The sequence below is a fragment of the Oncorhynchus masou genome, chromosome 19 (genome assembly GCF_036934945.1).
Source record: "Oncorhynchus masou masou isolate Uvic2021 chromosome 19, UVic_Omas_1.1, whole genome shotgun sequence".
In the NCBI taxonomy this organism is placed as follows: Eukaryota; Metazoa; Chordata; class Actinopteri; order Salmoniformes; family Salmonidae; genus Oncorhynchus; species Oncorhynchus masou.
This window is the reverse complement of record NC_088230.1, coordinates 23046815-23060280: the sequence shown is the minus strand read 5'-3', so window position 1 is coordinate 23060280 and position 13466 is coordinate 23046815. Positions and strand designations below refer to the sequence as shown.

Below are 13466 nucleotides of genomic sequence, written 5' to 3'. Positions count from 1 at the left end.
TTGTATGGATCTGATGCTGTTTGTTGTGCGATTTATTAATTATGTGGACACATCTCTATGATCTACACTGTAAGACTCAGTGGTCTCTGCACTGTCTGAATAAATCTATTCATTTCTCGCACAAAAACAAGTCTCTGATTCATTTAGTATCTGTCAGATTCACGCTGTCCAACATTAAAAGTAATGCTCGGGTGCATTTGACTTTCAATACATGTCGATAGATCTGATTTAATCAAGGCTTTCATCTTTCAAACGCAACTAGACCTGGTAAATCGCCATCAGTGGGACATTCCAGAAATAATAAACACTGGCGTTCCAAGCTAAAATAGCTCTGATGTTATCCGTGTTTAACAACAATAACAGAGCTTTGTCTGAGATCAGCACCGTCATCTAGACTAGGTCCACAGACTGATAGACAGACCATTTTTCCCCCTTAGTAGAGACTTCCAGGCGTCTAGCAGTGCTGACCTCCAGAGAGCAGTTTTATTTAATTATTTTCTAAGCAGGTGTCACCCTGTCATGGCCGTGTGTGTGTGTGTGTGTGTGTGTGTGTGTGTGTGTGTGTGTGTGTGTGTGTGTGTGTGTGTGTGTGTGTGTGTGTGTGTGTGTGTGTGTGTGTGTGTGTGTGTGTGTGTGTGTGTGAGATCCAAGCTGGCCTTTGTGTGCCCACCCATCCATCTCGCACTCCTCCACAATCACATATGTTTTGAATACCAACAGACTAGATTGAATTAGCTGCTAATTAAATCTTGTATGTCGAGGGTTAAGTAGAGGAGAGGACTGTAGTTACCCTGGCGTAGTATTTCACAGAGGCTGCCTTCTAGTGGGCCTTGGATGGTGGGTAAGAGGTGGTGACAGTGTTGAGTGTTGAGAGGGGTACCTGGGCCAGTGAGGTCAGAGCAGAGATGGCTAATAATGAAGTGGACATCAGAGATAAGTGTTCATTACCTATAGCTAGATCTGTATGTCCTGTCTCTCTGCCTGACACGTCATGTTTCTATTCTTAGTTTTTGCTGGAAAAGCCACTGTCTAAAAGCATTTACAATTGTTCAACTTTTGAATTGTAGAAAAGGATGATTGGATTTTCACTTACAGCATTCTCTTGCACTTTGACATTTTGATCTGTTGGTGTGATTCTTATTTGATCTTTTGGGTCTGTAGGATAGCGCATTAAATGTGAGTTAGTCGTAGTGCTTCAATTTGTTTTTTTAAGCTGATAAATAACAGTCGTCGGTCAAAATGACCAAAAAAGAAATCCTGTTGCAAAATGCTTTTTGTTCATTGATTGAAATACCAGTCGATGTAAATACGTTTGACCGTCATGCTTATTTGTCTATAGTTTCATTTTGCATAATTTAGTGAAATTTAAATTGGCCTTTTGTGTGTTGCTAGTCATGTGTCATATTTATCCAACACAACTATCACACACCCACCACACAGAGCCTATTTTGAGAACTTCTCCTGCAGCTCCTCAGCTGGTTGCTGCTGGAATAAAAAATGTGCCTCTATTATCCCATTCATTGTGCAACAATTCTAAATGCAGTTGTGTGTAAAACAGTTTTGGTGCACGATTAAAAAGAGGTACTATTTTTATTTCTCAACTGGTAATTTAAGCTTGCCTCCCATTCAACTGCAGGCAACAGGCTATCAGTATGTCACCCACCACTTTACAATGTGAGCTGAAGGCAGTATGCATTTTGAAAATATATTTAATGGGTTGAATTCCGAATGTTTTATTTCATATTATGAGGCATGTCTTACCTCACTTCAAAGTAGCCTATAGGCTACATCCTACCACTGAAACGGGAGGCAATTATTTCATAAAGACTTCATAGCTGGTGCTGGTCTTAATTGTCAAAAAAGCTTAAGTCTTTAACCTGTCTCATCCCCTTCATCTACACTGATTGAAGTGGATTTAACAAGTGACATCAATAAGGGATCCCAGTTTTCACCTGGATTCACCTGGCCTATATCATGGAAAGAGCAAGTGTTCTTAAGGTTTTGTACACTCACTGTATGTAATGGGGAATTGATCAAACATTTCTATTAAAGGGCGAACAATTCACACAGTGAATGCGCAAGAATTGGCAGAAGACAGCTGAGCCATTCTGGAGAGAGACTCGCCTATATCTTCGCCAAACACCCTTCCCCTTGTCTCAACATTTTAAATTATACTCGAGACCCGTTATCTTCAGACATATTTTAGATGCTTTTCACTGACAGCCACAACTCAATAATCAGCTAGGCCTACTGCCATGCAGGCTTCCTGAATAGACATAGGCCTACAAGCTTGCGATTTGAAACAATCAAACAGCAATTTTTTGAAATGAAGGTATTGATCCTCAATTCCTCTGTGGCTATGTCAGGCTTTCTGGTGAAGTATTTTGAAGTATTTTATGTATTTCTGTATGGACAGGATTCATTATATATTATATACACTACCATTCAAAAGTTTGGGGTTACTTAGAAATGTCCCTGTTTTTTAAAAAAATTTATATTTTTTGTCAAGTTTTAAAATAACATCAAATTGATCAAAAATACAGTGTAGTCATTGTTACTGTTGTAAATGACTAATGTAGCTGGAAACCCGCTGATTTTTAATGGAATATCAACATAGGTGTACAGAGGCCCATTATCAGCAACAATCACTCCTGTGTCCCAATGGCACATTGTGTTCGCTAATCCAAGTTGATAATTTTAAAAGGCTAATTGATCATTAGAAAACCCTTTTGCATTTGTTAGCGCAGCTGAAACCTGTTGTCTGATTAAAGAAGCAATAAAACAGACCTTCTTTAGACTAGTTGAGTATCTGGAGCATCAGCATTTGTGGGTTCAATTACAGGCTCAGATTAAAATCTCTTATGAATTTGAAAGAGGGGGAGTCTAAAGATGCAACAACTAGGATGGGTTGCTGATATGACTGGAATTGTGCCTTTGGCTCTGTACAACGAAAGAAAGATAATACAAAAACCAATAGAACAGGAGCGAAATGGCATAGCTGTGGGTCCAATAGAGAAGTACATGGAAATACATTTGCCAAATGTACACTACCGTTCAAAGTTTAGAAATGTCATTGCTTTTACGGAACTGCTATCAGGTGTGCTGTTTTAGAATAGTGATTTACAGCAAATTGCATTTTGGCAAATGTTTGAAAATGACGTTTTATTTGCTGCTTCATTACAGGAGTTGCATGTTCTGTTAAGAAGCATTAATCTAAGTATGATTTCTGTTATTCTGAGCGCCGTGGGTGGATGCCCTAATGGGTTACTCATCCAATGCATATGGTTCCGGTAAATTTCTCAGATTGCCAGTAAATTAAAATCTTCCCAGTCACGTTGTCCGGACTCTCACACCCCTCCCCTCTCTATCACAGAGCGAACGCAGCATTCAGCCTCTCGTTTACACCCTCATTCACTCACTTCATCTCAGGCGGTGTGGAAGCTGTGCTGGATTTTACCACTCATCCGTTTGCAACGGAATAGAGCAGGGAGTGATAGAGAGGGGCGGAGAGGATCGGCCATGGGGCAGTTGTGTTGCTTTCCCTTCTCCCGAGCAGAGGAGAAGATCAGTAAGTGTGTGTGTGTCTGTCTTATGGTTTGCATGTGGCTGGGACTCTAAGTCAGATCTATAGGAGAAATAAAGGGGCTCATAATTGTAGTGTGTGTGTGTGGGTAAGTATGTGATTTTGTGTGTGTGTGTGTACTTGTATTTGCACTTTAGGTCTGATCTTGGTGTTGCGGAGGATTTTACAGTCCAACACCGTGCACATGCCATACATGTGCCTGCTCCTGTCTCTGTAACTAGTGTGTAGATGTGGACTTGGGGCTGTCTGTCAAAGTGACAGTTTCTCTTTCTAGAGCTGCTGTGCGCTAACAGCCTCTCCAACAATGGACATTGCAGCACTGGCAGCTCCCATGCTGCCAACCAATTAATGTTTCATTTCTCAAGACAGTTTTATGAGTTGGTCCAAAGGTCTGACCAGTCTGGCAAAGCTAGGTTAAATTGGGATGTATTTTTTGATTTGGCAGGATTTTCCGTCTGCATTCTTTCTCTGTCTCAAACTCTATGCAGCTCTTTCTCTCTGAAACACTGCAGTCAGAGAGCTTGCCTTGTTCTGAGAGCCTGTTTGCCCTACTTCTTGCTAGGGGGTGAGGGGGAGTGAGAGAGGGAAAATAGAGGGATGGTGAAGGGAATGAGAGGGGTGAATAGGTTTGTTGTAAGAGGTCAGATGCTTGTTGGGTGATGACTGACGTCGCCATCCCTCGTGAGCACAGCTGGGTGCGAGAAGCGTGTGCTCGTTTCGCCGCTGGCTGGCCGTGTGAATACTGTATTTTCCATGGAAAAAGGGGTTGTCTTTTGTTCCACCAGCACAAACTGTGAGCCCAGAGCCTCTGACAACCCGACAGGGCTACATAATGGCTTTGGGATTTTAAAAGGCAGCATGGCGGAGAGGGGTGGGGTGGTGGTAAGAGGGGGGGATTGTACCCAGCTAGAGCTGATCGGTATGCCTGTCCTTCACAGTGCAGTTAGCAGCCACTGGAGGAGAAAAGATGGGGGAATCTGTGCTAGTTGTCTTATTTGTATCTGTGATACAATTCTCATTTCAGTGTGTTCTATGCTGCATCCATATTGTGAGAGAAACCCTGATTGGTTTCTTGCTATGCATTATTGTCCTGCTTGTTGTTGCCTGTCTGCACTCCTCTCTGTCTGTCTTTCTGCTTGTATTTATGTAGCCACTGTGCCCTGGGAAAGAGGGCACTCCTTTTCTCTCCTGCCATTTGTTCTTTACTCCGTCTCATACTGGATGTTTTATTATAAAAAATGTATTTATTTATTTAACCAGGTAGGCTAGTTGAGAACAAGTTTTCATTTACAACTGCGACCTGGCCAAGATAAAGCAAAGCATGTCTCTCTGTCACACACACGGCCTTTGCTAACCTCGTTAGGAAAGATTGGAGCTGAGACCCAATGACAACCTTGTCAGGCCACCAGGCCCCCTGTCGCCTCATTTCCCTAGATGACCTGGTGGTTTAGGAGGAACTCTCCTCTCAGGATCTCTCTAATGGAGCTGCCGTTTCCTCAGGAAATACCTCCAGGCAGGCCCCACTGCACAGCACCCCCTCCCGGGGATGGAGGAAAGCAACTTACATTTCTGGCATTTCTAATGAAATGTCTGGCCACAAGAGTGGAGGAGAGAGGGCAACAGAGAGACATACTGACTGAGTGAGTGGTGTTCGATACCTGCATAGTTCATTACTCTCACTCATTCTAATGCTATCGCCATGATTACGAACCTAGGCGAGACTGGGTTTGGGCTTCCATCGTCTCAGTCCAAATGAAAAGGTGAACCACTCCTCTCTGATACGCCCTGCTGGCCAGCTCTTAATCTGTCAGCCTTATCGCTCACCCTATTGTGGGTGCTGATGGAGCATTTACTGCTCTCATAAGGTTGTGCAGCAGCTAATGGAATAGAGTTTAGCCTCTCCGGCTGCTCAATATTATAGCTAGAGTGGAAGAGAAAGTCTAGTCTACGATGTTCAGGTTTGGTGTCAATGCAAAGCTGTCTCCTCTAGGTGTGATGTATGCATACCTAGAAATATAATGACTAGTATATAGTTATATGGATGTATGCATACCTAGAAATAGAATGACTTGCATAGAGTTGGATGTATGCACAACCTTATATGTATTGTACACTGTGTCTCTGTTCTGAGGACTTCCATGGTTCAAAGTGCACTCTCCTGCCTTGTTTGAGTTATGTTTTTCTTCACACTCCTGACGATGAGGAACTAACGCTCCACGTGTCACTAATATAACGGCTCTCTCTTTATTCTAATCTTCACACTGTAGGTTAACAAAAAAGGTAATTACTTTGCAGTAAGAAAGCTAATTATTTATCCACCTTTGCAGTAAGTATTTAATTAAATGTCTTTGGAGATGGAGACTCATCCCTAAGAGAAAAAAAATACTCTTAATCTTTCTTAATCTGACTACTTGATTCTGTAACACAGTGGTCCTCTGAGTACAAGACCATAAAACACCACATAAATCAAATGTGTGAAGTATTATGAGTACTTTTGAAGTACTATTTCAAAATGAGTGTTGACATTTATCAAGCTCAAATCATTCAGCACTGAAATCAAGGTATGCTCTGTCAATCAATCAAAATATGTATGGCCAATCTAAAAACTGAATAGTCTAATTGCCACACAAACTCCTCTGGAGTCTGATTTGATTTGAGAAGTGCTATTCTGTTGCTAAATGGCTATTGTTTGTCTTGCAGATCTTTTTCAGAGCGGGCCTCGGGCTGCTCGGACAAGTACGTGCCTCTCTGTCTCTGTGGGCTCTCTGAGGCCCAAAGCACCATTTCATTTAATGCACTGTATTCTCCCTGACTCCCTCCCTTGACATGTTATTGTGTAACTAGCTGACTGACTCACCAACACTACTGGAGCAACCGCATGAAAGATTGATAGCAGTGTTTGTCCTGCTTTAGTCTCCGCTAGCTTCTCAGTGTTCTCACTGTAAATACCCAATCCCCTGTCATTCTAATGCACAATCCCAACTCTAACACACTGGCAGACTGTCACTGATACAATAGCTAACAAGAGAACATTGCTGCAGGCACTGACTATCTCATGCAACTATAGCCATAGTGAATTCACAGACCCTTAAAAACAGGTCACTTAATTTCTCAAATGTACTTCCCAGTCTCTTTGTGAATGTGCTTTGATACTGTATGATCTTACCATCACTACTAACTGATTAACTTTGAGCCTTGAAGATCTTTTAACCAGGGGGGCTCTTGTTGTGTTGACAGAAGTTGACACTGGGCTGGAATAGAGCAAGTGTAATATAGCCTAGAGCTGCTAGGCTGCATGGTATGAGTAGTAACAGGGTAGTGATGCTAGCTGTTGTGTCGTTGGTTGTATAGGTGTCAAGAGGGGTCCGGAGCCTGACGATGAGGAGCTTGTGAGCCTGAGTAAGAGGCTGGTGGAAGACGCCGTGCTGCTGGCCGTGCAGCAGTTCATGGACGAGACTCAACACAACGGGGCTGCGTCATCTGACCCGGCGCGGCCCTCAGACAACCTCAACACTAACGCTGTCAAAACAACCGACACCAGCGCCAGCAGCAAGTGACCACAGGCAATTCCCCCAGGCAGCACTGGACACTAACCAGTCAGGCAGGCAGTCAGCCAGCCAGCCAACCGGCCCAGGAGCCAATGGGCAGTACTGTTACTGGATCAAGCCCAGTTGAGGTGTTTTACTAGAGAAGGAAGAAAGGTTTTGTGGCAAAATTCTGGATTGAGTGTGGAATCCATATGCAGTTTTTTGTGTACTTGATTTTGTGTACCTGATTGTCACCAATGATCGAGGCAGCCTCGCGCCACACAATCCCTCCTGTCATGTCTGTCAGTCCATCTGTCTAGTGTGGACCTTTGTTCATTCTTGATTTATCTGTGCCCTGGGAGAAAGAGTTGGCTTTCTGAAGGAAATTTCTGTTCTGATTAATATGCTATGTGAGGTGTGGGTCGTTCCAATGCTCAGAGTGGAGCTGACATGTCACGACACACACTACAGACTGATCTTGGTTAGGTTAGGCTGTACCTCGGCCCTCCAAGGTGCAGTCAGTACAAAGACATTCACTGTCTTTCTACTAAGCTAAAACAAAACGGCACTACAAAAGGAACTGCAACTCAAAAGCCTGAGACAAGGGAAAATGAGCTCATCTATGCAGCTGGACAATATGCTGTGAACTATGTTTACATGATCCTGTCTCATCTGTGCTGTATGTGGCTAAAACTTGAAAAGGTAAATGAAGAGTAGGTCCCATGTGCTACCTGTGGTAAAATATGCATGTTAAAATATGACAACTAGGTTGACCTACCAGCAATGAGGATCATGTTAGGTTCGTGTTTGTTTGTTTGTCCCCTGTAGGAGGGGCTGGTGATGCAGCAGGCCTGGTTAGGAAGGCCCGGTGCACACACAATCATTCTCTATCTCAGAACCTACAGGACATAAAGGAGCAGCCGGCTGTCCAAGCTAGCATCTGCCAGGAGTTCTCTGGCACCTGGCTGACTGAACACTCCCAGCTCCCACCAGCAGTGCGGAGACAGCACCAAGGAACTACAGATACTGTAGTAGGCTAGTGTACTATACACAGTAGATAGATACAGTGCATTCGGAAAGTATTCAGACCCATTGACTTTTTTCCCATATTTTGTTACGTTACAGCCTTATTCTAAAATGGATTCAATGTTTTTTCCCTTCATCAATCTACACACATGGGGTATTGTGACAAAGCAAAAACTGGTTTTAAAAACTTTTTGCAAATTTATAAAGAATTATATTAACCAAATATCATATTTACATTAGTATTCAGACCCTTTACTCAGTAATTTGTTGAAGCACCTTTGGCAGTGATAACAGCATCGACTTCTTGGGTATGACGCTACAAGCTTGGCATGCCTGTATTTAGGGAGTTTCTCCCCTTCTCTGCATATCCTCTCAAGCGCTGTCAGGTTGGATGGGGAGTGTCGCTGCACAGCTATTTTCAGGTCTCTCCAGAGATGTTAGCTCGGGTTCAAGTCCGGGCTCTGGCTGGGCCACTCAAGGACATTCAGAGACTTGTCCCGAAGCCACTCCTGCATTGTCTTGGCTGTGTGCTTAGGGTCGTTGTCCTGTTGGAAATAGAACCTTTGCCCCAGTCTGAGGTCCTGAGCGCTCTGGAGCAGGTTTTCATCAACATCAAGGTTTTCATCAACTTTACTCCATTCATCTTTCCCTTGATCCTGACTAGTCTACCAGTCCCTGCCACTGAAAAACATCCCCACAGCATGATGCTGCCACAACCATGCTTCGCCATAGTGATGGTGCCATGCTTCCTCCAGACGTGATGCTTGGTATTCAGGTCAGAGTTCAATCTCGGTTTCAGCAGACCAGAGAATGTTATTTCTCATGGTCTGAGAGTCCTTTAGGTGTCTTTTGGCAAACTCCAAGTGGGCTGTTGTGCCTTTTACTGAGTGACTTCTGTCTGGCGACTATTATAAATACCTGATTGGTAGAGTGCTACAGAGATGGTTGTCCTCCTGAAAGGACTATCCCATCTCCACAGAGGAACACTGGAGCTCTGTCAGAGTGACCATCGGGTTCTTGGTCACCTCTCTGACCAAGTCCCTTCTCCCCTGATTGCTCAGTTTGGTCAGGCGGCCAGCTCTAGGAAGAGTTTTGGTGGTTCCAAACTTCTTCCATTTAAGAATGGTCCATCATTCTGTCAATGACCACTGTGTTCTGTGATCGGCCACTGTGTTCTTAGGGACCTTCAATGCTGCAGAAATGTTCTGGTACTCTTCCCCAGATCAATGCCTCGACACAATCCTGTCTCGAAGCTCTACGGACAATTCCTTTGACTTCAGGGCTTGGTTTTAGCTCTGACATGCACTGTCAACTGTGGGACCTTATATAGACAGATGTGTACCTTTCCAAATCATGTCCAATCAATTTAATTTTTATTTTGTTTGGTGATTTAAAAAAAATAAAAAAATCTTGAACTCCATTGTTGGTTAAGGGCTTGTAAGTAAACATGTGACAATTAAGATTTGTTTTTGGTTCAAGTTGTACAAACATCTCAAGGATGATCAATGGAAACAGGATGCACCTGAGCTCAATTCTGAGTTTCATACTGTAAATAAAGTATTTGTTTTATATTTAATAAATTTGCAAACATTTCTAAACTTGTTTTCGCTTTGTCATTATGGGCTATTCTGTGTAGATTGGTGAGAAAATATTAGATTAAATTATTTTAGATTAAGGCTGTAACAAAATGCGGGAAAAGGGAAGGGGTCTGAATACTTTTCTAATGCACTGTACCACAGAACAAACACAACAGGAAGTACACACTTTTCCATTATTCATTTTATATATTTTTTAAAGAAAATTTTTAATTTTGAAATGAGTAGAAAGAAACTAGTTGGGGGGAAAAAAGCACATTGTGAATTTCAGTTTTTTTTTTACTTGCTTTTAGCACCATGCTTTAAATACCACTTCCATGTGGCTTTAATAAAGACAGAGGCTATTCACTGAGGCTTTCGTTTGATGTTTTTGTTGATCTTTTGCATAATTTCACCAGAACCTTAATATATGCTTTGTCACAGATGTGTCATGGGATGCTACAACATTGCTTCCTTGCTCATGGTCTCAACAGTCGAGATGTTGTTCTGTATACCAGGTGTGCTGGATGTCAACTGTTTGTGTATCATGTCTAGCCACAATGAACAATACAAAAATCATGATATGAAGATTGATTTAACAGAGTTTGTTTCCCATGTGGTTTTAGATTATTTGTTTTTATTTAACCAGGACAAGACCCTTGAGGTTAGAAACCACTTTCTCAAGGGGGACCTGGACACTATGGTGTCTGTCTTGGGCGATGGGAAGGTTAAAGGCAAAGAGCTCTCACTCTTAGGTGCTGTGATGGCGAGCCTTGTGTAATGCACACTGCACCCTTATATTGGGATTTCCTTGCAACAGATGGGTCAGTGACTTCTTGTATGTTTAAAGCATTTGCCTCAAGCTGTTTTTCATTTTTTTTACTCATGCTTCTATTTTTGGTCTTCGCCCTCAAAGCTCCTGTTCGCCTCAGCTCTGGATCCATCTGCCAAAGCAGGAGAAAAAGACAAAGGAGTGCACAGCTTGAGCGGATAAGGATTGGCAGGCTGCGGGCTGAAACTATACTTATCATTTTTTTGAATCTCTGGTTTTGACCTGCTCCGATCGATACACGCTCCCTGCCAGAGCCACTACACGCTTAAATAAAAAGGGGCTAGCTAGTACCTAAATGGGTTATTCGGCTGTACCCATAGGGTTTTACCTGGAACCAAAAAAAGCTTCTACTTGGAACCAAAAACAGTTATCCTATGGGGACAGCCGAAGAACCCTTTTTTTAAGAGTGCAGCCTTCTCTTCAGACCAGTCATCATGAACTCCCCTATACTCAATAGCTCTCAGTATGATATGACCACTGCATTGAAGCCATTGGGTTGTTCTTGAATTGTGGAGGTATTTTCATCCCTTGGCTTTGTAATCATAAAAATGTAAAGACAATTACACATCATACATGTTTTTGTTTATATTTTACGCTGTTTATCAATGATAACATAAGTCCTTTATACTGCAAAACTATGTTAATGCAAAGTGTCTTGTGTAGAGTTGTTGTGAAGTGTTTGGGGATTTAGAGACATCTATTATTTAGAGTTCTAGAAAGTGAACGAAAGTATTTCATATATTGTATAGATCAATAAAAACAAAAGGCTATTAAAATACCTATTTTCGGCTGGTATAATGTCTGTCCCTCAGTTTTATGTAATTGGTGTTACCATCTTGAAAATCACAATTCTCTCCAGTGGAAAACTGTATCAGGGGAGGGGTCTATATTAAAGAAAATTGTTAGCTAATCACACCCTTTTAATGGCATAGTTTCCATTGATAATTGTGTCTAAAACCAAAGTGTCACTTTGTTTTAATTTAAATGAAGGGAAATAACATTATTTAAGTGATCTGATTAATAATTTTGTGCAAAGGATTTTTAAAGGGTTAATCACCTTAGATTTGACCATCTGTGGGCTCCATTTAAGAAAATCCTCAACTTAAAATGTCTCGTGTTACTACTGATACTAGTGACACAATATTTTAAAAAGTAATTAAGTGGAAATGACAGTATTTGAACTACTTTGCAGATATGAAACAATCATATCAGTCAAAAATATAAAATTCCCAGTTTATGCTACAAAACCAACTTCATAAGAGGTTTTAAAAATAGGTCTTGTTTGCCTCAACATTCCATGATAAGGCATTGTTGGCATAATAGATTGATTCTGTTCAATGCATAATTAATATAATTCACCAATGTGTTTCTTGGTAGTCCCCCCAAAAATATTGCTATCAGCTTGTAAATCACAGCTGGCCTGGTACATTGTTTGCTGCCTACATTCAGGATGCATGGTTTCAGTTTGAATGGCTCAATATTTTGTATCATGTTTGAAGGTAAGACCCAGGTGCAGACAGTGTCTAATTAACAGAAGTTTATTAAATCGAACACGGGCAGGCAAAGGAACAGGACGGCAGGTAGGATCAAGTCAGGCAGAGGTCGGTAATCCGGAGTAGTGGGGCAAAGGTACAGGGTGGCAGGCAGAAAGGTAAAAACCGTGAGAAACTAGAAACAGGAACTATAGACAAGACCGGGGCAAGGGGGAAACCACTGGTAGGTTTGATGAACAAAACAAACTGGCAACAGACAAACAGAGAGCACGGGTATAAATACACAGGGGAAGATGGGGCGACACCTGGATGGGGTGGAGACAAGCACAAAGACAGGTGAAACAGATCAGGGCGTGGCAATTTTGGACCAAAACGGACAAATGTAACTTAAGGCTGGGAATGACAATACAATCAAACTAGCAAGGGCAATGATCACAAGTCAGCTATAACATGGCTAATAGGCTAGTGTATCTATTTATGCTAAAGAAAACGCAGCCTGACATTAGCTGCTAGGAGGATGTCATGTCATTGAAGGAGTGGGTGAATGACTTTTCCCCCTCATCAATTTTCCTTGGTTATACACAGCTCGAGATGCAGGTGTAATTTGGTTAGCTAGTAACAACTTGAATGACTATTAGCATATAGCAGCATATAGTATATAGTAGCATATAGTATCTCTTGCATTCGAAAATTAACTTTTTTCTTTATTTTTTTATTTACCCTTTATTTACCCAGGTAAGCTAGTTGAGGACAAGTTCTCATTTACAACTGTGACCTGGCCAAGATAAAGCAAAGCAGTGCAACACAAACAACACAGAGTTACACATGGAATAATCAAACATACAGTCAATAATACAAAATAAAATGTCTATATACAATGTGTGCAAATGAGGTAGGATAAGGGAGGTAAGGCAATAAATAGGCCATAGTGGCAAAATAATTACAAATATAGCAATTAAACACTGGACTGAAAGATGTGCAGAAGATGAGTGCAAGGAGAGATACTGGGGTGGAATGGAGCAAAATAAATAACAGTATGAGGATGGGGTGGTTGGATGGGCTATTTACAGATGAGCTATGTACAGGTGCAGTGATCTGTGAGCTGCTCTGACAGCTGGTGCTTAAAGCTAGTGAGGGAGATATGAGTCTCCAGCTTCAGTGATTTTTGCAGTTTGTTCCAGGCATTGGCAGCAGAGAACTGGATGGAAAGGCGGCCGAAGGAGGAATTCATTTTGGCTATCTATTCCAATTTCAGAGAAGTCTCATCTGAGTGTGCCAAAGCACAGAATAACTGATGAATTTACGAACGCTCAATATCCACTGAATATGACCAGTGTCAGTAAACGTAGGCAAGAAAGTAATAGTTAGTCAGGAATGCTCTAGATAACATGTATACAGCCTAACCAGCTCTGTATTTGTGTCTGGAAGTAG

General features: G+C 41.9%; 1 pseudogene; it reads left to right on the top strand.

Annotated features, from left to right (window-relative positions):
* The window catches only part of LOC135506021 (A-kinase anchor protein 7-like), a 38223-nt pseudogene extending 26899 nt beyond the window's left edge, over positions 1 to 11324 (top strand).
* Positions 11325 to 13466: the final 2142 nt, after the last annotated feature.